Source organism: Carassius auratus, unplaced genomic scaffold (genome assembly GCF_003368295.1).
Source record: "Carassius auratus strain Wakin unplaced genomic scaffold, ASM336829v1 scaf_tig00217166, whole genome shotgun sequence".
NCBI classification, from domain to species: Eukaryota; Metazoa; Chordata; class Actinopteri; order Cypriniformes; family Cyprinidae; genus Carassius; species Carassius auratus.
The window spans coordinates 17,111-42,524 of record NW_020528925.1 but is presented as its reverse complement, the minus strand read 5'-3'; the positions used below and the strand labels follow the sequence as shown (position 1 = coordinate 42,524).

Below are 25,414 nucleotides of genomic sequence, written 5' to 3'. Positions count from 1 at the left end.
GGATCCCCAACTCTCCGCCGCCCAGAAGTCTGGGCTGCAACACCAGAGTAAGGGGGTAATTGAACCATCACGCAGCCCATGGTCCAACCCCATCATCATGGTTCCAAAGCCCGACGGTACCCTCCGCTACTGCAACAACTTCCGCCGCCTGAACGAAGTCTCCGAATTACCCAGCGTGTGTGTCTATGAGTTGTTGGACCATTTGGGAAGGGCCCAGTTCATCTCGACCTCAACAAAGGCTACTGGCAGGTCCCCTTAACGGAACAGGCCAAACCGAAGACGGCCTTCTCTACCCCATCAAACGTATGCGGTGGCCTACCTCGGCGTCGTCATCCATTCGGAGACTTGGGGGACCATCTGGAGCAGCTGCGGAGGGTGCTGACGGAACTACGCCGGGCTGGCCTGACCGCCAACCCTCGGAAGTGTCATCTGGCCCTTGCCGAAGGGAAAGTACTTGGGGTAACAGGTAGGTCGCGGCCTCATTAAACCGCAAGAGAAGAAGGTGGCAGCTTTCCTCTTCGCGCCGTGGCCCACCTCCAAGACGCAGTTATGGGCCTTTTTGTGGTTGGCGGGGTACTGCTGCTGCTTTATCCCTAACTTCTCCTCCTTAGCTTCTCCCATGACAGACCCGACTAGGAATGGGCAGCCGTAGAAGGTCCCGTGGACCCCCGAGACGGAAGCGGCATTCCACCGGATAAAGGCAGCCCTCACGATGGAGACAGTCCTCCGAGCCCCTGCCTTCAACTGCCCCTTCTTGCTGCAGATGAACGCATCCGACACCGTCCTGATTTTTATAAGCCGAAAGCTCACCCCTGTGGAACAACTGTACGCGGTCCAGGACTTCAACTTCACCATGCAACACTGAGCGGGACGGCCAACGCCGACTTCGACGCACTGTCAAGTGCACCACTACAAGGACGCTGAGCACCGAGCACCAAGCCGCCTCACAGCAACGCCACTTCCTTTCAATAAAATCCACCCTTCAGGGAACTTACCTTCATTCTCCAGTCGTGTCCTTCCTCACCCTGCCAAAAAAAAAACACTATATATATATATATATATATATATATATATATATATATATATATTGTTATATATATATATTGTTTTTTTTTTTTTTTTTTTTTATTGTTATAAACTTGTTATACTGGTGGGAGTTATGAATATGTAATTTTCACAATGCAGAAAAATCTTGGAAATATGTTTAATTTCCTTAAAATAAATAATAATCTTAAATTACTAATCACCATTTTGTTTGATTATTAGGCTGTTATGTTGGGTTGAAATATGGTTTTGTGAGATTCACCCTTTTACCACAAAAGTAAACAAAGCTTTTATTTCATTTTTCAGACTTTTCTGAATCATTGTCAGTCTTCTGCCTCTATTCATCAGCATATCCATTAGCTTCACTGCACTTTAAAGTTTATAACAATGTAAAAGCAATATCATACTGTACACTTGACTGCCCACACAAAACACATCATTTGCACTGACATTTTCTTTACTGTTGCTCAGTTAATAACCAAGACCAGATGTGGCAGATGAATGCATAGCCATGTGTTTCTCACTGTATAATACAGAAGTGATTTCAGCTCTTCATGTTAGTAGCCCCCGCTTCCATCCCCCAAACATGTCCAAACAATCCCCTCTGTCTCACAAAGCCGTAAAATGCCAAGGGATGCATTGAGTATATCTGCCTTTATTTATCTCCACTCCTGTGCTTTGAAACATCTTCTATCTGCAGTGACAAAGACTGCGGCAAGACATTTTAATGGCCCACAGAGAAGCGGGAACCTCTGGTGAACTGATATTTTAAGTATTTGTACTACTTGGACGTGAACCAGATTACCTCATTATAACACTGTGTGCGAAAACACCATATGTCTGAAAGCCTGAGACCACAATAAATGCATAAATTGCATGGTCAGGATCCAACTCAAGCCATATAGCTTTTGTTTGGCACAGAGGATCTTTCTTTTCAATGTACTGCAGTGTCATTGTGGTGTAGTAAATGGCCTTCAAGTACAATGATACTTAGAAAATAAAATAAAAAAATAAGTACAGCAGTAATCAAGCGGTCAGTGGATGTATGTGGGCTGTTTCAACATGTTTGTTTTTCCAAGTTGGGGATTGTCTTACTTCTGTTGTTTTAATACTGAGTTACTATTGTATTGTATGATAATTTAGTGTGTTTATTAAGTTTACCTTACTCCCCTATGAGGGCTGTTGATTTCCACAATGAATGCACTCATAAAATGAAACGTTTAAATATCATCTCACTAAGACATATTATTGGGAGATATAGTGTGACAATCGTTATGTACTGCGTATGCATTTTATTTCAGTAGTCCTGCTATACTGTTATAAAGATCTCATTGATTTACATTACAAGCTATCAGAATTCAATCTTATTTTTTGGCTAAGAAAATATTAACATTTGTACCACATTACACAGGAAAGCTTGTTTTATGTTGAACTAATCAAAATGATCATGTTGGTGTTATATCTGTCACCTGGCTATTATGAGCTGCATTGAGCAAATACAGCTGGATAAAACAAAAACTGTGTCCGTCTTCTTTCCAGGCTGCAAAGCAACACAATGTGATTATTTTAAAGTGAGGTGATTATTTTCTACACCCACTGTATAAAAAGGTTTTATTTTTATTTTGTTTATTTTTTTTTGTCTAAACATATAAACAACAAATGGCTCATTAAAGGGGGGGGGGGGGGTGCAATGGTGTTTTGTGTATTAAGATTTGTTAAACAGATGGATTCTCATGCTTAACATGGCCAAAGTTTTAAAAAGATAATTTAGGAGAATGACTGAGAATTTATGTTCTGAAAATCTTATTACTAAGTTAGTAAAAATTTCGGCTGGTTTTTTTTTTCGATCGTGGCCTCTAATGACGTAGACGAGAACGGAAGTCCTTATATGAGCATTTCTCCCGGAAAAGCATGCCCGTGCACACACATTGACCAGAGAAGAGTGAGACCGCGCAAACCAACACGCTTCAAATTCGTCTGACTCGGCAGCGCTGGGTAGGATTTGTTCGAGAATGCCTCCAAATAAGTGAATTTTTGGATGTGAGGTAAAGTTTACCGTGTTCAGCTTCTCCAAGAACCCAGCGTTACATGAACAGTGGATTCAGTTTGTATTTCTGGGGCAGCAACGGAGTGTGTTTGTGTGTTCTGGTCAATTTGAGCTACGAATGTTTTATAAACAAGGCCCAAGTCAACACTTGATTTGCACATTGTTTGCTATTAAAACATGGAGTCGTCCCTGTGATAAAAGACCCCATTCATGTAAATACAATTGCATCAGATTTCTGTATCTTGTTGAAAATCAGCACATAAGTGAATATATGTTATTGGAAACAACACGAAACATCAATATTATAGCTCCGCTCACGGCACACCTCCAGGAGCTCGCCATTTTCCGGAAAGAATCGGAGAGCAGTATTTTTCTTTTATCAATATGATAAAACTGAAGACTTTTTGGATATATGTAGGATGCAGTGCTACTCTCTCTCTCTCTCTCTCTCTCTCTCTCTCTCTCTCTCTCTCTCTCTCTCTCTATATATATATATATATATATATATATATATATATATATATATATATTAAAAAAAATAATAATTATATAATTATATAAATATAATTATTTCATATGTCAGACTATAAAGGGCGAATTGCCTATTTTGGACATAATGCACTATGTCTTAAAAAATATATGTTTTAATACGTTTTGCTAGTAAGTCACACACATATTATTATTATTTATTTCTTTTTTGTCTACCACAGTGGGTACTTTAATATTTACCTTCCCTTTTTTATACTGAGACAATTATATTTTCTGCCCTAAATACTACCATAACCCATTTTTTTTCATAAGCCTTGTATTTCCATTAAAGCAATATTTAGTATGTTTATGAATCTTTTTTAATTATTTTTTTTTTTTCTCACATGGGCTGTTGGCTGCTCCTCACAGGTGATTTCAGGTTTTGCAGTCCTTGTGGGGATATTTGTTACACAATGGAAAACCCGACCCACCCACCACACATACATTATTATTATTTTTTTTTTTATAAAATGGTGCCAGTCTCCCATTCTACTGGCAGATTATCCTTAAATATTGCCATTTGAATATAGTCTACTATAGCGTTATCAGACGAGCTTTGACTTATTTTGATTTAAGAAATAAACAGTCATTGTGATAATATCCATTCAACGTATGTCACATATAGGCTACAGTGTTTATTGTAACATCAAGGTGTTATTTCACTTATTTATTTTTTCATGTAACTTGTCATATGCATGTGAACGAGGGCGGTGCCAGGGGGCATTATTTGAGGACTGCAGGAGGAGGGGTGGTCAAACACGGCTGTGCTTGTTCATTCACACTCACTACTGTCACCTTGTCTGGGAACATCGAGGGCACCATCACAGTCAGCTCGTTCTTGCGGGACTAATCAGCACAGTTATACTACTGATATTCACTAGAAATGACTTTACTTAGGTGATCTACGAGAGAGGTTTTATTGCTGACCCCGTGGCTTCTCGGACTCACCGCGCGCTGACCAGCAGCAACTTCGCAAACTTGTTCGTTCACATCGTCTCTGAGGACTTCACCGAAGCGGCGATGGAGCATCATCTGTGCTTGTACGCGCTTATTTTAACGCTGACGTCCTGTGTTCATTATTCCCTGTGCATGGAGAGAAATAAGGATATTCCAACAGGTAAGAGCCCGTTACATTGGGACCGCGCGCACTGAACTCTGCTGCGTCATTCCCACTGAGCGCGACGGGACGCAACTAGTCTACAACGCGCTCGTTCGGTTATATAACATAATAATGATCTGAACAGTTAACTAGTGTGATGATAACACTTAATTAACATTAATAAGTTGTTTTAAAGTTATTAACCAACCGATCAATAAATGTGCGTTCACATATTCATAAACTGAAAACTTAAAGGAAAATCCATGCCATTTTGAATGAATATTAATGATCTTTAATATTTGAAAATTAAAATGTTATCTTTCCTTCTGCAACTTCTCTGAGACATATTCACTCAAGTAAAAAAGTGTGACACTAGCCAGGTTTCCTCTCTTTTTGAGATGTGAGGGATGTCGGGAAGACTTATTTTTTATATCACACAGTCATGCTGTGAGGGAATATGTGCCTGTGAGATACAATACTGTTCAGTCTACAAAGTGTATAGCTATGCAGTGTAATAACTTAAATGTTATGAAAATTTGATTGCACAAAGTTAATGCACACCCTGAGTTAAGCATTTCTTTGAAGCATAAACATTATTATATATATTTTTTTTTATTGCTTTCTGGATTACAATTAGGTTGTACATTAATTTATTTGCGATGGTAATACAGCCTAAAAGCATGTTTAAATAATAAAACACCTCCATGGTTAGTGAACAGTTGCTTGTGCTTGTTACTGCAAGGAATATAAAGACTGTTGAGTGTCAACAAGCCTAGTAAGAGGGGGAAAATATAACCTACACCGTTCTCATTCATTTTTGCATTCATCATTCCCATACAACATGACTGCAGTAATCTTTAATCTCAACAGTTCTAGAATTGCATTTACATTGAATATACAAGGAATAAACCTAGCCCATCTATCAATCCAGCTCTAGGACAAAGTGATGCTTTACTATTTTCTAAAATTACTATTTTCTAAACAATCCTGTGTGCTTTGAATCATAATTAAGAATACAATCAAGCTGTGTTAATTTCCTTCCCTTCATATGTCAGTGCCGTTAAGTCACTGAGCAGATTAAAGTCTAAATGGGTCTCTTAATTGCCCGATTTGAGGTTTTGTGCACCTCTAGATGACGCATGCTGTCCTGAACACTGGATATAGAAATAAATCTGCCTCTTGACTCTTGAGGTCATCTCTATTAAATGTCTGTGGGAGAACTATCAACTCCTGTGAGTTTTCAATGTCTTTCCACGTTTAGACCTCTGTGAACACTTCACAATGAAACATTGGCCTATGAGTTGAATGGCAGTGTAAGAATTACGACTTCCGAGTCCCAGTAAAAGAAAGCATATACGTTTGTCTATAGTGTTGACTGCTGGACCTGGCAGCACTAGCCTGTAATCGGTCTTTTGCAACATGGTGTCATTCAACCACACACTTGATTAAAGAAGTCTGGTTTATGTAAGCAGTTTAGACAGATGGCAGCTCTATTTTTTCAAACCGTTAAATGCCAAAACACACAAACAGAAGTACAGTTGTATAGTCACATCCCCAACCTTTTGTTCTCTAGTCCCTGGTTTTACTTATTCACAGGTTTTGCAGGCAGCTGCCCAGATTTGTCAGTGGCCTTTTTTTTGATTAACTATGAAATCTAAAGGGGGTACTTCAGCGTGTCTTTCCCCATAGACAGAGAAGCATGTCCGGGAAAGTTTTAATGTCCAAAGTAATTTTTTTAATATGCATTATTTTATGCAGTAAAGAGGCCTGGTTTAAGGACTGACATGGAGCAGATTTATCTGGCTAGTTCTTTTTTTTTGGTGAAAATACAAAAAAATGTTCTTTGGTGGGGTTTATGATATTCTGGTCACTAGAGCAGGCTTGTTTGTTCCTTAAATGGAAGTCTGTAGGATTTAACACCTGTTTTATCCATCAAATCAGAAAATTCATGTGCATCTTAACTAGCCATACAGTTTGATGTATCGTGCATGCCCGTACCATGTGGTCTGGAACGAGTTGCTTGTCCAAATTTGAGTGTTCACTTGTGGGAATCTTCAGTTAATTCCAATGAGAGCTGTGCAATATGCTCATGTGGGATAATAAGAGATTGATAGTGGAACAGAGAAAGTGTTGAGAGTGATGGAGAGCATCTCAAAGTTGAGAAAAGCTCAACTTTATGCAAATGAGAAGCTGGACTGTTGTAGGTAGTAACATCTGTCATGCTATTACTATACTTATTAGTGGGGTGACCATATGCACTGTTCATATGGGACACGTCCTGGCCAAGATTGTAATATTGCCTAAAATATCCAGGTTTGGCTGATCATTGTGTGACATTCATGAGAGCTATAGAGAACAGAGCAGACGGCTCCTTGTGCTTTTGAATCTCTCTCACACCTACTTTGGTGTCTTTTTTGATCAGTGCGCAGCGGCACTTCTAGTCAGTTGAACGAAACAAAAACATGTACATATTTGCATCGCTTTGATCGTTCCCTGTAGATCTCACCTTCTCACGTGCAGCCCTACGATTGGTCGATTATGTACAACACCTGCATGTTATTGGTCAAACTGCTTTGGATGTTTTAGGCAATATTAAGATCCTGGCCAGGAAGTGTCCCGTATATATATGGCCGCCCTGCTTATTAGTATATTAAATGCATTTTTCAGATGTAGTTTGGATTCTTTCATTGTGAATAGACTGGTTGGGATAACAAAAGTGTATTAAATTGATTAACTATATTTTGAGTAGCACTAATGACATGCTGACATGCACCATAAATCCCAAAATATGCATTAGTTTTGACATTATTGATTAGTGTATGCATGAGTCCAAGCTCTAAGGGTGTGTTTCCACTTGTAGTTTGGCTCTCCTGATTTTTTGTGGTCTGGACCCAAAAGTAAATTGTATATCTAGTCCTGGTCATTTTTAAACCAAAACTAAAGAAAAAAACAATAGGCATAAAGACACAGTTCCAACCTGATTGGACATCCTTTATGAATTATATTTTGCGGACTCGCTGTATGCTGTGCTAAATGTGCTTGCTGCATGTGTGTACTTAATATGGCAGTATTTTAACAGCTGCTAACACACAAAGAGCTTACAAAATATGTAAAGGAGTCAAACCAGCACCAATGGAATTCATCCATTGCACACATGGAGATCTGCTGTAAGCAGGCGACAGTTCCTACACCTGTACTGGACCTGTAATGGGCAACAGCTTCTATGATGAGAAGAACCAGCTATGCTTGAGCATTCTGCCCTTTTTACGCCCGCATCTCATTATATCATGTACTGTTTTTGCTTTATGTAGAATTCTTCAGGTCTGTGTTGTGTTTATATTTCAGTTGATCATGACCAGGGGGGTTTGGGCCACTTGTTAGGTTTCCACCAAGGTTCAGATGACAGTTTTCACACGTATTCAAATGAACTGCATTAGAGAATCAAACAGAAGCTGCTCCCGGTTGTCTTGTTTAATTGCTCAGGCCAGTACAGCATTCCATCTCAAAGGCAACGCTCAGCTCAGCTCTGCGCAGGAAGTGACCAAAGTAATTGCGAGCATTAGACGATGGCAGGCACAATTTTGGTGATGTCAATCAAATGACCCCCTTCTTTTTCACTGTTCTTCATGCTTGTGATTGTTTTTCCAGTCATAGAAAAATACATAAGAGTTACTGGTAAGTTAAATACTCAACTGAACTATTGTGGCTAAGCCCATGTTAAACCAGATGCTGATGACATCATGCAATGTTCCATTCTAGAGGCTTTTTAATATGCACTGGAGGGGTGCAATCGACACACACACACACATTTGTTTTTTGTGAAAAATGGGGACATCCCATAGGCGTAATGGATTTTATACTCTACAAACTGTATATTCTATCACCCTACACCAACCATACACCTAACCCTATAGGGTTATGTCCTCGTAAGTCACCCTCTCATTGTAATACCTGTGTCATAACCATGTCATTATACAGAGTTGTGTCCTGATATGTCACAAACACAAGAGCACCATTGCCATTGTACTACTAGATTCTGGGGTTATAGACACAAGGGCATGTTTAAACAATCAAGGAAATGTCCAAGCCCCCAAAGAGAAAGCTTCTCTATTTTAGTTGTGGACAGCTGAAATAACGTGTCTTTAATAACCCCACCACCATTTTCCCGCTAGTTTGTTCTGTGGCCAGACTTAAAATTTTGTTTCTGGTCCCAAAGTGGCTAAAGCCACAGAGATTTAGAAAGTGTTATGGAATATCTGCATGTCTGTGTTTATATTCAAGTACCTCATTGTCGAGTCACAGCTACCTGTTATTACATTCAAATTCTTCCGATGTGACGTTGGCCTTTGTTTTTGCAGTGTAATGAGGCATAAGTATGAGTTCTAGATATCTGTGTGTATATATGTTCTGGCAGTTGATTCTGGTGAGTTTGGTTGAGATTGTGTTAACATGCTCGTGTTAAGCGGGCTGTACAGGCTACACCTTTCACCAATTCGGAAGTGCTGGTCTAATGGAGAAACACAGTGACATACTTACGGTAGGAATGAATGGGTGCTGTGGTAGAGTCTGGCTGTTGAGGGAACAGACCACCTAATGAGGTCAGTTATGTGACTCAGCAGTGTTTTCATATTTCCCAAAACTGAACTGAAGTGAGATCACTTCTGATAGTATCTGACGTTTTTACTCCTGGTACTCGGTGCACTATATAGAAATTATCTTTGCTTGAAATATTTTATTTAGTTGATGTTATAGCTGATGTTATGGCAGGAAACAAAAAACAAAAAACAAAAAAACAGACACATTTACTTGGCTATATTTTTTATAGCATTAAGCCTATTCAAGCCTATAACTATTCAATGGATTGGTTTCTTCTTTAAATAATAATATAAAAGTAAAAATATCCATGCCATTATAATGTTACGCTAACACTAAAAATTAAAACAATGGAAAAATCCTTAAGCAAACATCTTCAGCACTCAGAATAACATAAGTGGACTTTGAACGATTAAATTCCGCTTTGATAAATTGCATAATTGTGGCATCCATAATTGTAATCGCAACATAAACATCTCTTTGTAAAAAAAAAATATCTTACATTAGCTGCTTTTCCACTGTGCGAGCCAGTGCTTTAAACGGTCCAGGTGGGGCTAACAGCCTCAAACCTGTAGCACAGAGGTCAAAATAGCGATATGTTTCCAGCGTCCGGCTAGAAACTCTTGCTGCACTTCACTAAAACCCACCCTTTACACCCCTCTTAGGAACAACGTCATGCAACGCCATAATTTCACCAACAAAGAGAAGTTGGCACAAAACTTATTAGAAATAAGTCACTGGAACTAACGCGATCACAAAACAAACATGATAAAAGCAGCCATTTGTTTGCATGCTAAATATTTAAATCCAAAAGCATCAATGTTTTACTATAATAAGTGATACATTGATCATAATGAATACATTTTTCAGGATTGGAATTTAGTTACACAGAAATAAAGTGTCATGACCTTAGCCAGCTTGTTCAATCGAGTCTAAGATCATTTGTAGTCACAGTAGTCTATATACTGTGCATCACATTTAGAAAGAATGATCATTTATATATTTTTATAAAAGCTCCAGAACACAAAAACATTGTTATATTTTTATGACATAGGCTACGTGGAGCTAAACTCTCAAAACACTCTCCAGACGCGGAGAAACTCTGCCTTTGTTCATAACCACTCCTCTAGCCCCAGCTGGTCCGCTTTGGCCCAAGGTACTCTTTGGCCATGAAGAAGCCCCGGAAGTGACAGTGGAAACATGACTGGTCCTGGCACACCCTAGCATCGGCCCTTACAGTGCAAACGCGGCTATTGATGGCATGCAGATTTGTATCACTTTGAATAGACACATTAAAATTAAAATGTTCATATTGTGTGAGCAGACTTTTAGGCTGCAGTATTTCTGCAGTTGATGGGTTGATAAAATGATTGAGTGATTGATTGTGAAAGAGCCAGTGTTCACCTACTTTTACAAAAGCAAATGCAATTATTGTAAGAACAATACCCCTGCAGCAATCTGGGGTTTAACATCTCTTAAAAAAGCACAACGATTGTGATCTTATTAAGATTGTCATTCTCCTATCCTACAGTGTCTTACTTTGAAAAGAATCATTGACTTTTGTTCAAGAATTACAAATCCTCAACTTATGAGCCCACCATTATAGCACATCCTTCAATATACGATGATGAGAAAACTAGATGAATAAAATACCCTGAAATAAAATGAATACATTTTATTGGCATATCACATTTACACTTTCACAATCAGTTATTCCCACACAGTTATTACTGTCCCATTTCCAGATATATATATATATATAGTATAGGTTTAGTTTTTTTTTTTTTTTTTTTCAAATGCAGCCATTCTAGCCAGTTCTGCTACCTATTCCTGAAAGAAACATGCATTCTCTGACTTCCAACTTCGGATAATTATTTATCTGCCAATCAATAAACTGGTTTGAACCAAGTATTTTATCAGTTCTTTTTTTTTCAGTTCTTTAATTTCGTAGTTTGTCCACCCTATAAACAGTAAAGGACATAGTGAAATATTCCAATCTAAAACCAAGCAAATGTATTCATGAACTCAAAAGCATAGAGCATGTGCTAAATCACAATCCTCAACATAACATTTCAAGAAATAAGGTGTATCTTTAACCCAACCTTTAGTTGCACACTCCAAGATAAATGAGTAGCCTGCAATCCCCTCCACATTTAAGCCATCAGAATCAGTTTACTAAAACAAAAACTGTCTCACCATCCAGACTATGTTTAATAGGATGCTATTAGCGAGCACAATTGATCCTTTGTTCATTCACCCAGTATGATTTACCCACCTGATGTGTGTCAACCCACCAGAGCTGATCAAAAAAATGAGTGTGAATGCCCTCATGTTATTGTAGGCTGAGATCTTTCTTAAACAGACTTTGTCTCCAGAGTCCCAAGAATTACTAGGAAGATAACCCGAGAAGGCCACGGAGAAACCAAAGTGTGTTCTCGAGTTTCCAGTCTTTCACTTTTTCTTTGACTCTCCCACACTTGAGTGTTCTTTCTGGTAGAAGTTCTGAGTGTACAACGGTGGCATTCCAGGGCAGTGTGAGAGTTTACATAGACGGCCCTGACTGTGTGCCCAGGAACAATTTAAAGCTCCTCTCTGAGAAAAGAAACAGCCTGCCTGTCTGAAGCAGCATTGCTGTGGACCTCAGCAGATCACACCGATCTGTCAAACACTGTCTCCTTAGGTCGGCCCAGACTGTGTACTACATTAAATAAAAATCCAAACTGCTTTTTCCACAATTTTTCAGTTCTAAAAACAGTGTTCCTACATCAAGGGGCGGAAAATGAAATTCTTCAGAGTGTTGGACAGTGACCTCTCTGTCTGCACTGAATGTCTGCTTGCACTACATTTAGACCTATCTGTAGACTCCATTAACAGACATTATTGCCCAACAGGGTGCACACTCCCATAATATGATTCCTCTGGTTTTGTAATTATTTCAGTTTTGCATATTGGCTACACGAATCAAATAAAATGCATCTTGATAGAGAGCATTTATTTTATACATTTTTAATCACAGCTGCTGAAAGTGATTACACATTGTGCGTGGCTTGGTTTCTGTCTTTGAGAAGATACTTTAGAACTACTAATCATGAGGTTTTCTGCTTAGTTACTGTGAAGACGACTTTCTCCATATGGCAGACATGTCAAGATTCAAGACACAGCAATAGGTATTATTCATTACCATTTACCATTTCTAAAGTAGCTTTTAAGAAAGAAATACGAGAAACAGCACATATTATCATCACATAAGTTTGAGTTATTTTATCAAGCATCACTATGACTGTTGCTCATACCCCTGACTCAAATTTCAAAAATGTTTGCATCTTTGCAATCGCACATCAATGCAACTACTACTACAATGCACATGCCATAAGACAAATCTTCTAGTCTAAGTCATGCTCGTAAGCAGAATGTCTAAGTCACCTGGTTATCTTCACATGATTGCAGACGGTGACGTTCGACCATCACAGCAGGAGTTGTGTGTCATCACATGCTTGTGTGTATATTTGTTGCCATAGCAAAGTTTGGTAGGCTGGATCCAGCCCTCAATTCTTTCGAGCACAAAGGAAGACATTGGCTAGGGCACATTTTGCCGGCACCCGCAGTTGTTTGTTTTTTGCTGTTGTCTTAAGGGATCAAGTGAAGGTCAGGACACTTGCAGGTCAAAGCAGTTTGTGTTTATTTGTTGGCATTAGGGGAAGACTAGAGAGACACCACCAATCGCCCACACTCATCCATTATGCAAAAGTTTCAAGACATGCTGGGAAATAGCTTCCAAATTTGGCAAAATAACAAAATAGATTGGGTTAATCTTTGGTGTTGCTTTTTAGATCTCTTCAGCCACAATGGAATAGAGTCAGATGGATATTGTGTTGTGATTGATTTTACACTGAAATGGATTAGTGTGAAACTTATTATAAGTACAAGGAGAAAGTATTGAAAGACGCATGAACACCTTAAGAAACACCCGTCCCAATGGTGTAATGAATTAGAAATTGGCAAAGAATGGTGTATATACAAATTAAACATTAGCGTGTCAAGAAAATAATGACATTTGGATGTTGATTCTAACCAAGGAACATAGTTCATTGCATAGCTCATCAATCACTGATATGTCTGTGAATTACAGATCTTAGAGGAAAATGAAAAAGCTTGCTTTTCAAAGCTTTAAAGATTTAATTGAGACCTTATGTTTCATTGAAGTGCAAATATCGCATGAAATATTTAGACTAAAATCTCATAAGATAAATAAAATAGATACACATTGTATACTTTTTGGGAGACAGTAAGAAAATTGAGCTAAAATGTATGTGACTATCATAGAATCATAGATGTGACTCAATAATTTCATGTTCATATTCAGATCTTTTGATAAAACACTTGAAATACATCTTTTCTGAAACTCCTAAATATGCATTTGAGTTTACTGGGGTCTTGAGCAAGTCACTATGTGGTTACTATTTTATCTCACTGTAAAATAAATAATGAGATTTGTTCTTGCCTATGGGATTTCACAATGATTAAAGACTCTTCAGATTTTCTTTACCATGACCCATGTTTAAGGCTGACGTAACCACTGAACAAGAACTATATTAAGCCTGGCAGATATCACATTTCATCAAGACTAGCAGTCCAGACATTTTCACTATATGGATTTTCCCAGCTGTTATTTTAAACCCATTCTGCTCACAGAAAGGGGCTTTCTCAGACAACAAGGCTCAATGAGACCTGGACATTTATAGGATGTTGTGATCGCATGGCGTGACCAGCATGGCTCTCTAGCAGCCTTCAGTTGGATATAATCCCGCGTTTCCATCTAAATTACCCAGAACAATTGTACCAGGAACTGTTTTTTTTAAAGATTTTTTTTTTTACCCAGAACTTTATCTAGATCCTGGTTCCTGTGGTGAAAACACACCAAGTACCAGCCCAAAGTCCCTAGTTCCTGGGTAAAGTTCCAGCGGTGGAAATGCGGCTTAACATTGCTGTCTAATCATCCAGATGAGCAGATGAAACACTTCCAGCATGTTATAGAACAGCATAGCAAAACCGAGCCTTTCTATCTGGAGCGTAGACAGGAATCAGATGGATCATGCTCTAGTTAAAAAAAAAATAAATAAATACATGAAGTCTCCAAGGTTTTGAGGCTTTTCTTGAGAAGTATAAAACCCAGTGTTAAGAGTTCATGTTAGTCAGAACATGTTGGCTCTTTTCCTAAACCTTGACTTCCATGGAAGCTGTGCATTTTGAGTGCAGATTATGGAGGCAATTCTTTAGTAGTATGGTGCAAGACTTTCTGAAAATATATGAAACTGATACTGTATTATTTGTATTGGGCCAAAACTATTAGCTTCCACACCAAATCATGCACACCTGCTTGCTTTTCGGTTTAATTTAACAGTGTTTTTGTGAACGTATACATACTTTAATAACAATTAACTGTAATACATTATAATATGGTTAGATTAGTTAGATAATGTATTAAACTGTATTAACGTGTTAGTTAATTATTTTAAAGCACTACCTATTTTTTTTTTTTTTTTTTTGTGTTCACTTGAAAATATTAGCTTATTTAGCATGTACAATTAATGTACAAGTTGTTTTTATTCATTGGCATTAGCACAGTCATTGTTAATATAGAGTCAATGTAGTGTTTATATAATTTTGTGTTTGAATTACACACAATATTAAGTTAATGTAATGATCAACATTATTATGTCAACTGAAGAAATTATTAAGTTAGAATTTTTAACCTGCAATAACAGGTCCCTGAATCGTTGTTTTATAGAGTACAAAAATATTAATATTTCATGCTGAGCCACAGAATGCAAGCTAAAAGCAACAGGGACTAGGAGAAACTCTCTAGACTTTACTTCAGTGTTCTGATGTAAAACAGAATGTTGAAAAAGAAAGCTGGGGCTTGATTCGTTTCACATTTCCTCACCATCTCTACACAGCTGCTGGTTGGAAACAAAGTTTAAGGATGTTCTGTCCAAGAAATCAAATCGTAATTAGGCTGTTTTTCAATTATTTGTTAACATTACATTCCCATGCTTGGCTCGGCACATACTGAGTATTCACACTCTATAATGAAATGGTTCAGTTGAGCCAGTTTATGAGGTGAGAAATCCTGTAGCTCCTGCCATAAATCCCCATTTTATTGCTAAATGTTTAATAAGGTTTTCCATTCAGACGTGAATGAGGGAAAGACGCTGACCTGTTGTGACTTCCCGTTCAATCCGAGTCCAACCAGAGTTATTTAGAAAATTACCCATGTTGTCCCCACCATAGAGAAAACATTTCAAGGAGCAGTGTTTATTTTTTCAGTGGTAAAATATTTTCTGCTAACCCAGTTTAGTGTGCAAAGACAGCTCACATTTAGACACCTTTGGACTCAGGCTCTTCATTTTGTATACCACTTTAAGTAACCTGAATCCAAAAATGTAAATCAAAACACTGAAGCATTTTATTATTATTTTTTTTTTTTTTTCTGGAGGCCACACCATCACATGCAAGAGCAATTGAGGTTTTATTATACATTCTTATCAATTGTTTTTTAATCTGTAAAAAACCTGCACTGTGTACAGATGACGAACACACATCCTGTTTCTCTCTCTTAAGTTTGTTTAAGATTTCTTTGGGGCTGTTTTCCAAGCCCAAGAGATGACGAACGATTGAAGTTAACCAGCCCTTCACACCCCAGTCTGGAATTTATTTTCCCACACTGCTCTACTAGAGTGTATGTACCTGCTCAATGGCACGTCCAACGGAAATGTAGCGGGTGTTTGCCATTTCTGCTAACTAGCCGTCAGCACCACTGTTACCGGCATCATATGCAACATTACTTCTCATTATATAACATATCCTGCCAAAACCATTTCAAATCATGGCGATATTAACTTTACTGTGCGTTTATTCTCACAAGAGGAAGGGATGAACTTTGGGAATCAGATTTGCGAGTGTTGACATAGGTTTGAAGTTTGGTTTATACTGTAAAGGAAATAAAAGGACAGGATGTGTGACCCTACTTGGAATTTGGAATATGGGAAGTGAACAAACACACACCCGGAGCAGTGGGCAGCCAATGCTGCGGAGTCCGGGGAGCAGTCGGGGTTTGGTGACTTGTTCAAGGGTCTCACCTCAGTTGTAGTATTAAGGGTAGAAGAGGGTGCTGGACATTCACTCCCACCTACAATCCCTGCCAGACCTGAGGTTTGAATGTTTTTTGAGGAATACAATCCAGGAATAGTTACGTTTCTACACTTAAACATTCTACGTTTAAAAAATGTTTTTTCTAACATTTTTTATTTCTCAATTTTCTTGTCACCAGAAAAACTACTTGTACTTACTGTTGCAACACAGCAGACGGATGGCTTCCACCGCTTCATGCAGTCAGCAAACTACTTCAAATTCAATGTGAAGGTAAGGTTAATTTCTCAGTTTAACCAATCACACAATGCTAGGTCGCACATGCTTTCATCCCATTGTGCAAGACCACTGCTTCTCGCCTGACGGATGCTTCATTTCGTCAAGATGATAGTAGTATGTTGATTGAGATTGAGTTTGAACTGGTTCATTCTGAACGCAGGTCCTGGGGATGGGAGAGAAGTGGAAGGGAGGTGATGTGGGTCGATCCATCGGTGGAGGCCAGAAGGTTCGACTGTTAAAGGAAGCCATGGAGTCTCTGGCTGACCAAGAGGACTTGGTGGTCTTATTTGTGGACAGGTAACGTGCTTGTCATTTGAAGGGTTAAAAAAAATCTCTGGAAGATATTAAATGGCCATGAACCTGGTTCCCTATCTGTCGGTCACTACGAGTTATGTCGACCGACAAATGGGGTCTCACTTGGGAGGCCAATCATCTCTGATTTTAAGAGAAAACGCCAATGAAATTGGCAAGTGGATTAACACACCTGAGCCACTCCCCGTGCCAGCGGGTATAAATAGGGCGACAGGTGCATCCACTCATTAGATTTTTGCTTCGGAGCCGAGTGGTTGTATGAAAGCCGTTATACTCCACAAAGCCATTCATCTGCTGTGTCGGGAAGCTGTTCTGGTTGGCGGTACGGCGCAAACAGCGGTGTCCCTTTCAGCGATTCCCCTGGGCGCTTCAACTAAGAGAGCAGATTTCCTAAAAGAGCAAATCGCGGACGATTCGCGTCTTTTTCAAGATGCCGTTTCGTCCGCGTCCTTCTGGATGCGGTCGTTTCCTGTTCTCTGACAACGGCCACGTTCGCTCTCTTCCGTGTCTGGGCATTCAGCACGCTGAAGGCGCGTTCGTGGATGGTTCATGCACGCACTGCGTGTGTGACCATGGCAACGCTGTGATCGCGTCTCCCCTTTCTTAAAGGGAAGGGAGCAGACCCCTCTGTCACTACCCGTTCTGGTTTCTCTGTCTCGAGCAGAGGACCGTCGGCTAGTGCTCTGGGAGATTTGAAGGTGACCGTGAGAGCTTCTCCGCCGGGCCACGCCCCACGGACCTCTTACCCCTTCCGCAGTGTTTGTCCTGTGCAGCTGCTGGGTGATTTTGCTGGGCTGTCTTATGGCAGTCCCAGCGGGTCATTCAGTTTGCCGCCGGAGATCAGATGTCGATTGCAGCATCGGGGGATGGGTTATCGACCTCTGTGGATGAAGATTCGGTGGGGCTGCCCCCCTCGGGTGTTGTCGCCACTGCCGAATTGGACCCAGAGTCGACAGCCGTGCTTGCCCGGGCAGCTGTGAGCATCAGGATGGAGGTGAATGCACCGCCAGCCCTGAGTGCTCATGGCTGTTTGATTGGTTCTCGGTGTGGAGCGCGACTCACAACCGCGTTTTACTCTGGTTCCTTTCTTCCCGGATGTGCATGGGGAAGTGATGTAGTCGTGGATGGCCCCTTTTACGGCCGGAAGCAGCTCATTTCGTTCCTCCGTCCTCACTACCCTCGATGGCAAGGCAGCTAGGGGTGTGTTGACATTCCCCAGCAGGAGAGTGCGATTGCGGTGCACTTGTGTCCGCAAAACGCCGCCACTGGGAGGGATAGTCCGCGCCCCTCACCCAAGGCCTGTAAGCTGTCGGCCGCGCTCGCTACCAAGGCTTACAGTGCTGCGGGCCAAGCTGTCTCTGCTTTGCATGCCATGGCTATCCTGCAAAACCCAACAAGCCAAGGCTTTGACAAATGCACGAGGGTAGGACCAACCCGAGGTTGATGCAGGAGCTGCGCATGGCGACTGACCTCCCCCTTCTGGGTGACGGAAGTCACAACGCAGTCCCTCGGGTAAGCGATGTCCACTCTGGTGGTCCAGTAGTGCCGTTTCAGGTTCAGCCTGGTCTGTATGCTTCAGGGTCCTGGACAGGACATCGACTGCTGTGGCACATCAACTGCCTGGAGTTGCTGGCAGTGCATCTAGCTTTGCGACGGTTTCGTCCGCTAGTGCTGGACAAGCACGTGTTGGTCCGCACGGACAACACTGCGGCTGTTTCGTACATCAACCGACAGGGCGGGTTACGATCACGTCGCATGTCTCAACTCGCCCGTCATCTCCTCCTCTGGAGTCAGACGTGGCTCAAGTCGCTGCGTGCTGTCCACATCCCGGGGGAGCTCAATCGTGCAGCCAGCGTGCTCTCACGACAGCTCACTTTCCCCGGGGAATGGCGACTCCATCCCCAGACGGCCCAGCTGATCTGGAGTCGATTCGGGGAAGCCCAGGTAGACCTGTTTGCTTCCCACGAGTCCTCCCACTGCCAGCTGTACTATTCCCTGTCCCAGGCCCCCCTGGGCACAGATGCACTGGCACACAGCTGGCCTCTGGCTTTACGCAAGTATGCGTTCCCCCAGTGAGCCTGCTCGCACAGACACTGTGCAAGGTCAGGGAGGACGAGGAACAGGTCCTGTTGGTTGCGCCTTACTGGCCCACCCGGACCTGGTTTTCGGAACTCATGCTCCTCGTGACAGCCCCTCCCTGGCGCATCCCCCGGAGGAGAGACCTTCTCTCTCAGGGGCCTGGCACCATTTGGCACCCGCGCCCAGATCTCTGGAACCTCCATGTGTGGCTTCTAGACGGGACGCGGCAGACCTAAGTGATCTGCCCCCAGTGGTGGTAGACACTATCACTCAGGCTAGAGCCCCTTCTACGAGGCAGGCCTATGCTCTGAAGTGGAGTCTGTTCACGAATTGGTGTTCTTCTCACCGGGAAGACCCCCGGAGATGCCCGGTCAGAGTCGTGCTTTCTTTCCTGCAAGGTAGGCTGGAGCGTGGGCTGTCACCCTCCACCCTGAAGGTGTATGTGGCTGCCATTGCAGCACATCACGATGCAGTGGACGGCCGGTCCCTGGGGAGGCATGACCTGATCGTTAGGTTCCTGAGGGGTGCCAGAAGGTTACATCCTCCTAGGACACCCCTGATTCCCTCCTGGGACCTCTCTATTGCCCTGGCGGGACTTCAGAGGGGTCCCTTTGAGCCGCTGGATTCGGTTGAGCTGAAGTTCCTGTCTCTCAAGACAGCGCTCCTGATCGCGCTCACTTCCATCAAGAGGGTCGGGGACCTCCAAGCATTTTCGGTAAGTGAAGAGTGCCTTGTGTTCGGGCCGGCCTACTCTCACGTTGTCCTGAGACCCCGGCCTGGATACGTGCCCAAGGTTCCCACCACTCCCTTCCGAGACCAGGTGGTGAACCTGCAAGCGCTGCCCCATGAGGAGGCAGATCCAGCCTTGTCGTTGCTGTGTCCCGTAAGAGCGCTTCGCATATACGTGGACCGCACCCAGAGCTTCAGAAGCTCTGAGCAGCTCCTGGTCTGCTTTGGAGGTCAGCAGAAGGGGAAGGCTGTCTCTAAGCAGAGGTTGGCCCACTGGATAGTGGTCGCCATCGCCTTGGCTTACCATTCCCAAGGCGAGCCGTGCCCCCTGGGGGCGAGGGCCCACTCCACACAGAGTGTGGCCTCCTCCTATGCGTTGGCGCACGGCGCCTCTCTGGCAGACATTTGTCGAGCTGCGGGCTGGGCGACACCTAACACCTTTGCGAGGTTTTACAATCTCCGTGTAGAGCCAGTTTCCTCCCGTGTGTTGGGTAACAGGTAATTGGCGGGAAGGGCTGGCTGGGTGTCTCGCTTGCTGCGCCATTCCCCCTAACACGGGGATGTGAGCGCCTTCTTCTCCTAGTAGAGTTCCCCGGTTGGCGTACCCTGGTCGAGCATCCTCCAGCACCCTCGGCGTCAGACTTGGCGGAGCAGTCTGTCGCCAGGCCCAGTACTGGCGTTAGCATGCCCGGAGCCGGTCAGCCCCTGTACTAGGCTAGGTGTCCATATGGCTGGGTTCCCTACGGGTAATCCCATATGTGTATTCTTCCACGGTAAGGTTTCCCTCTTGGCAAACCCGTGTCTTCCCTTGACAGATCGCTCTGTCAGTCTCTTCTGGCAGCCGTTCCATCCCTACTCCAAGGTAGGACCTGCCTCAGAGACCCTTTCCATATGTAGTACTGCCCCCTGGGTCAGTCCATATCGGTATATCCACATGTCACCTCCCTACGGGTAGGATGTGGTCTCCGTAGCGACCTTTCCTAAAGGCTCGCTTCCCCATTGTCTTGCCAGCTGAAAGGACAAATAGGGAAGATTTGAAGCAATCTTTCACTGAAGGTTGAAATCCCTTCCATTTACTTTATGTGGGCGGAACAGCAGCATGGCCTTCTCCAGCAGCGATGTACTCACCCTTTGGCCCCTTCGGTACCAAGGTCAGTGAATTTGCGCTGGGGCTTTGGGAAGGTTACGACCTTAAGCGTAGCTTTTGTGGCACGCCAAGGCTTGTCAACAATTGCAGCGCCTCAGGGTTGTGACGAGGTTCAGGTTATGGCGTTTTCCATAGGACCCCATTTGTCGGTCGACATAACTCGTAGTGACCGACAGATAGGGAACGTCTCGGTTACGTACGTAACCCTCGTTCCCTGATGGAGGGAACGGAGACGTTATGTCCCCATGCCACAACCTTGAACCATTCGCTGTTGCCGGGACACGTTCTCGGCTCCTCAGCGTAAAACCTAATGAGTGGATGCACCTGTCGCCCTATTTATACCCGCTGGCACGGGGAGTGGCTCAGGTGTGTTAATCCACTTGCCAATTTCATTGGCGTTTTCTCTTAAAATCAGAGATGATTGGCCTCCCAAGTGAGACCCCATTTGTCGGTCGACATAACGTCTCCGTTCCCTCCATCAGGGAACGAGGGTTACGTACGTAACCGAGACGTTTCTTTTAATAGATTGATTGTTTTATAGAGGTTTGAGAACTTTTCAGATGGACAGCTAAACCAAATTTAAACCAGCTAAGACCACATTTAAAAAAAAAATAATAAAAATTGTAATCTTCAAATATGGCCTTTTCTACTTGATTTAACCCTTAGTAAATTTAACTAGCTAGCTATTTTTATTTTCTTCTTTTTTATTTTATTTTATTTTATTTATTTTTTCAGGATGCTCAGCCAAGATATACAGCTGGTGTACTTTTAACAGACGTCTCACCACACTAAATCTTGGGTTAACATATTGTTTTGTGTTTTACGAATGAACAGTCTGAAACATGCAGGATTATGATGGCCAGGATAGCCCAGGATTAAAAACCTTTCTTATCAATCTCATGTGTGAAAAGCCCCTAATTTGGATTGGATTTAGATTTGTACTCGACATTAAAAATACTGGTCTATACACAAGAGACTGAAAACGATCCAGTATTCATTTCTCTATGTGGAGACTAGCTGTGAATAGACTCTAATTTGCCTAAAAAAAAACATTTTAGTAATTTCCTGTAATTGAAAGTAAATGATGCCAGGAAAATATCTAGTCTAGAAATAGGGAAAATGACTGGCTAAATACATTGCTTTGTACAATGTAAAAAAGTATCTTTTCATCAGCTATAGCAAATGTGCCATGCTTATACTGTACATTTTCAACAGCCTCAGTTGGAGAATTTACTGCAAACTCAATGGGAAACAACAGGAATCAGTGTGAAGGCAAACTTGTTTTTTTTTTTAAACAATTTTACCTTTATAACCAATGATTTTGCTGAAATAGTGGCTATTCACTCAATTTATGATAATCAACCATAATAAATGGCCTGTTATTTAGCTTCATAATTCAAGGGGAATAACGACATTTGAGTTAATAATGAAAGTAATTTTTTGTACGTATGGTGCAGGTCTGGGTGTGTTCTTCACAAATGAGCGATTATTATTATTAAAGATTAGTAGTTACTTCAAGTTAACTTCACACGTACATACCACGTACATACCAGTGCTGTTTTATCAAGGGGTCATTTCTATAAAACACTTCAAATCTAATCAACTCATCATCACTGAACACTTTGAGCTTTATATCAGCTATTTATACATACAGATATTTCTACATTACATTTATTCATTTAGCTGACGCTTTTATCCAAAGCGACTTCCAATTGCTGTATATGTCAGAGGTCACACACCTCTGGAGCAACTAGGGGTTAAGTGTCTTGCTCAGGGACACATTGGTGTCTCACAGTGGGGATTTGAACCCGGGTCTCTCACACCAAAGGCATGTGTCTTATCCACTGCGCCAACACCACCCTAGGTCTCATAAAGAGTGTAAAGTTCAGAAAGTTAAGAATAACAACATTTAGGGCTGCACGGGAGAGAATACAGCTGTGCAAAGGCTAAAGACTTAGATTTTTGTTGAAAATGAGTTATTGATATTTTTGGGATATTCAGGACATCCTTTATCAGGTGTATAAGTATCTTGAGTCAGTTTCATGGTTTTTCTGAGAAGTTAATAGGTCGTCTCAACCGCAACTACGAAAAGGCCCAGAGAAGCCAATGCAGAACACCACTTACCGCTCTTTCACTTTGTTTGGAACGCTCAAATCGAGTTATGGCATTTAGACTTTGTTTAGCCACAGTTTGTAGTTATAGGGTGTCCTGCCTTTGTTTTACTTTCCATTAAAGTCTGCCGCATTTTAATTATGGTGTAGACAAACTAATTTGATAGATTGTGATCTACAAAACAGCTGCAAATAACAAAGCACTGTAAAGACAAGATACCTTCACAGCAATACATAATCGTGAATAACCTGTAAGTATTTTATTTTTATTTATTTGTAATGAAGATTATTCACCTGGCTGTCACTACTAGTTGGACGTGTGTAGACTCGAATGCCATAGCTAGCATGATCAATCATAAAATCCGTAGCCTACTAACAGTTCACAATTAAATCAATATCTTTCCTTTTCTTGTAACCCGATAAAATCAATCCAGGGTGATGAACATCATCGGAGATGTTTGATCCTTAAGCATTCTGAGCATTATTCCCACTTGTTGGCATTCACATCTATCCACAAGTGTCAATATAAAAGCAATTATGCTATGTCTAGCTTTTTTTTTTTTTTTTTACGTTACTGAGCATAGCAAATAAATCAGTATCCATGGTATCCATTCATGTTAAACTTTTGGTCTGCTTGTTACGGTCAAAAAAAAAGTATACCTTAATACAGTCACATTACTACATGCAATAGGCAAAATGAGACAGCCCATTATGAATTGATTTTATATAAGTGTTACTATAATGATTTGTAAATGGTGATCAGCAACCAAATATTGATATTGTGAAAGTTACTGCCTTTTACCTTGGTGTGAATTCTCACGTTTTGCTGACAATCGAAGGCAGAGTACATTAACTTCAAAATAGGGGTAAAATAAAGTTTGAGCTCTCAATTTTTTTTTATGTAGAAAATTTTCATTACTAAAATATCTAACTGTTAAATTTCCAGTGTCCTACTAATAATTAATTTGGCTGGACAAGAAAAAAACTTTAAAGTATTTTTTTATTTTATTTTTTTCACACTCTGGTGAGTTAAGGTCTTTTGCCTTTGTTGGGCAGAATAGGTATTCTTATGTATAACCTAAACTTACCTTATTAGGTAAGGAGCTAGCAAATCAGAGTTCAGGGTTAATCTGAAATATGTGAAAATTGCTGATCAGCTGGAAAGTGCAGTGAAAAGGTTAACTAATATACTCCTCCTTTTCCTTCTTCAGTTATGACCTCATCTTTGCTGGTGGACCTGAGGAGATTCTCAGAAAGTTCCAGCAGACCAATCATAAGCTGGTGTTTGCTGCTGAGGGAATCATCTGGCCAGATTCTCGACTGGCAGAGAAGTATCCTTCTGTCCGCAATGGGAAACGCTTTCTTAACTCTGGAGGTGTGTAAAAATGGGAAATACCAACTATATAGCATGTTCTGTTTTGATGTGAAAGTTACTTCATACTTAATACTCATCAAGGTTTTGGCCCAAATAAGCCATTGTGTTATTTAAATTTCAACTCATTCAGTTCACTTCGGTTCATTTTGACTTTAAAACTAGTCCCTGTTATTAGACTTTTATTTACCATTGGCATGTTTTTCAATTGTAAATGCATTTTGTAAATGTAACATCTGAAACAAACCTGTGATGTATATGAACACAAATGTTTCTAGCTTTTATGCATCATTATCTTGGCACGTTGGAGCAACAGTTAAAGACAATTTTGCTGAGCAAGTTAGTTAAATGGCTAGCGTGTGTATAACAGGCTGCCTGAATCTGGTTTAAAGGCACTGGTATGTTAAGAATGAGCACAATTAATTTGCGCACATGTTTGGTTATTCACAGCTTATAATAACTAATTGTTTATAATCTTTTAGCATTGCGTGTTATGTATACACATTCACGTTTCTTCGTGCATTTGGGAGTTCAGGCTTTACAAATTCGGCTCAGGCAGCGTATCACTGGGATTGGTCATGGCCAGCTGCCATATTAGCCTTATCATCGTAGCACAGTTTGCACCAGACACTTCTGAGTGTGTTTGTTTTATCTGGTAGGATTTAGAACAATGCAAGCAGGGTGATTTAGGAGAGAGCAAAGAACAGTTAAAAAATGATCAGTTCCAAATGATAGAGAAAATGGTTTCTGTGTACACTAGCAAGCAGGAGTCACACATCCAGTGGAATTTCCTGAGGGCCACCAGGCATAGTGCACTATTCATTCAGGGGTCTTCATGAATGGTGCTTTCACTCGAGTGTGTATGTGTGCATCCATCTTACGCAGTCTCTCCATCGAAGAACAGTAATATTAGCCCCTCTTCACT

General features: G+C 41.3%; 1 pseudogene; it reads left to right on the top strand.

Annotated features, from left to right (window-relative positions):
• Positions 1-4,357: 4,357 nt before the first annotated feature.
• Positions 4,358-25,414, top strand: part of LOC113100089 (procollagen-lysine,2-oxoglutarate 5-dioxygenase 2-like) — a 37,416-nt pseudogene continuing 16,359 nt past the window's right edge.